Source organism: Dipodomys ordii, unplaced genomic scaffold (assembly GCF_000151885.1).
Source record: "Dipodomys ordii isolate 6190 unplaced genomic scaffold, Dord_2.0 Scaffold19, whole genome shotgun sequence".
Classification (NCBI taxonomy): domain Eukaryota; kingdom Metazoa; phylum Chordata; class Mammalia; order Rodentia; family Heteromyidae; genus Dipodomys; species Dipodomys ordii.
In genome coordinates, this window is record NW_012267235.1 from 14,851,956 (window position 1) to 14,853,997 (window position 2,042).

Consider the following 2,042-nt stretch of genomic DNA (forward strand, 5'->3'; position numbering starts at 1 on the left):
TGGGCAGATCTCCCAGGCTGCTGGGGCCATCTATTCATTTTGTAATTTGAATGCTTCTGGTCAGAATGACTAAAAGGCTGAATTTTACAAGGGTTTTGAAAGTGAATTGACTCCACTTATTAAAGATATACTAGATTACACACTGAGCTAAAGGACACTCCAGGGACACTCTGAGTACCACAGGCCTTGCTCAAAGATGGAAATAACCCTTTGCAAGTTGCTCAGTAACTTTGGCGGGAGACGTGTCCCTATGCAAGTGTCAATTAAATCACCAGCTGAAGGACAGACCACAGTCAGTTAAGAAAGCATTCTGGCCCAAAGGGCTGCCTGTGAATAGAAAATCATCTCCAGAAACCTCCTCTGCTTGTTTTATGTAAATCGATTTCTAAAGGCAGAAAGACAGAGGCTAAAAGAAAAGTGTTCCCAGAAAGCGCTCCTTCCCAGTCATGGAATTTATAAGGGAGCTCAGGAGAAGGGAGAAAGAGGGAGGGGAACTATTTCCAGAGAAAACCTATGACTGGTAGATTCAGGGCACCTAAGGCCAGAGTCCCACATGGATGACAGGTGGAAAGCTCCCCTCCTGTCCCCATGCATAGGACCAAGCCCTGTGCACCCAGCACCTCACTGCACGGATACTGAGCTGCTCTCCAGGTAATGGGGCTGTGTCAAAAAACAAAAATAAAAATGGGTGCCAAGCATTGGTGGCTCACACATATAATTCTAGCTACTCAGGTGGTTGAGATCCGAGGATCATGGTTCAAACAAAGCCAATCCATGCTGTCTGTGAGATGCTTATCCAGCAAAAAGACAGAAGAGGAGGTTTGGCTCAAATGGTAGAGTGCTAGCCTAAAGCAGAGAAAGCCAAGCAAGAGCATAAGGCCCTGAATTGAAGCACCAGCATGGGCACAAACAACACACACACACACACACACACACACACACACACACACACACACACACACACACACAACCAGCGTAAGCTGCATAGCTGGAACTGAGAGGATTTCCTGGCTCCCCACTCAGGGCTCCCCATTATATCTTCCCATAAAGAGACACGTTCCCTAGCTTGTGGCAAGGAGTCTTTCCTGTCTGTCTGCCTGTCTCTCTGTCCATCTGTCTGAGTCTCTGTCTCTGACATTACATTCCTCTCTTCCTATCTCTCTGCGCACAGACTTCGTGGCTTGCAGCAGTAGTCTGAAGTCTGGATGATGTGTATACAAAGCACAGGCTTGCAATTGTAAGCAACACACTCACACGCTCTCACATACTCACACTCATACCTCAGGCTCTTGGAAGCTGAAAAAGGAATTTATGCACAGGCTCTCAGGTCATAGAGCATCTGGAGTATACAAGGACTGGCTTGGAAAGCAGGTAGGAACCGAAGCAGCTGGAGAGAGCAGAGTCATAATGCAGAGCAGCCATGGTTTTTGTGGAAAGTCCTTGGCCCCGTAGCTGCTCTCTCACACAAGGCAGGCAGAAAGGTTCAGAGGGAGAGAAATGTCATTTTTGCATCCTTCAATCAAGCCAGGCCAGACTGGCCAAGGCTAGGGTATAGGAGTGTGTGCTCCAACTTCCTGGTGTGGAAAAAAAAATCCAAGAACTTTGAGGGAGCCCCCCCCGCCCCGCCCCCAGCCTTCAGTCACATAATCATTAAAGGTGTGGTGCATTTGGAGGGTTGGGCTGCTTCCATGGGAGTTTGCATGATGGGTTCCAAACTGGAGACTGAGACATCCCATGGCCCCAACAATCCTCCAAACTCACCTTTCAAGCCTGGCCAAAGGTGAGGTTCCATAGACCTCAGGAAGTGCCACTGTGGTGGTGGGGTGCATGTGCTGAGCAGAGACATTGTCACCTGTGGGGGTACTAGGCACCGACCCCCCCTTCTACCCCCACCCCCCGCAAAGCCAGAGCGTAGTACAGGTTCAGCAGGAAACTTCAGTGAAGGGTGGAGACCCCACGAGCCACCAAGCTACTCCCATGGCTTCGGTGATTGGGTTGGTAGCTGGATAGTTTGAGGGTTTTTCCTTCCTTCCTTCCTTCCT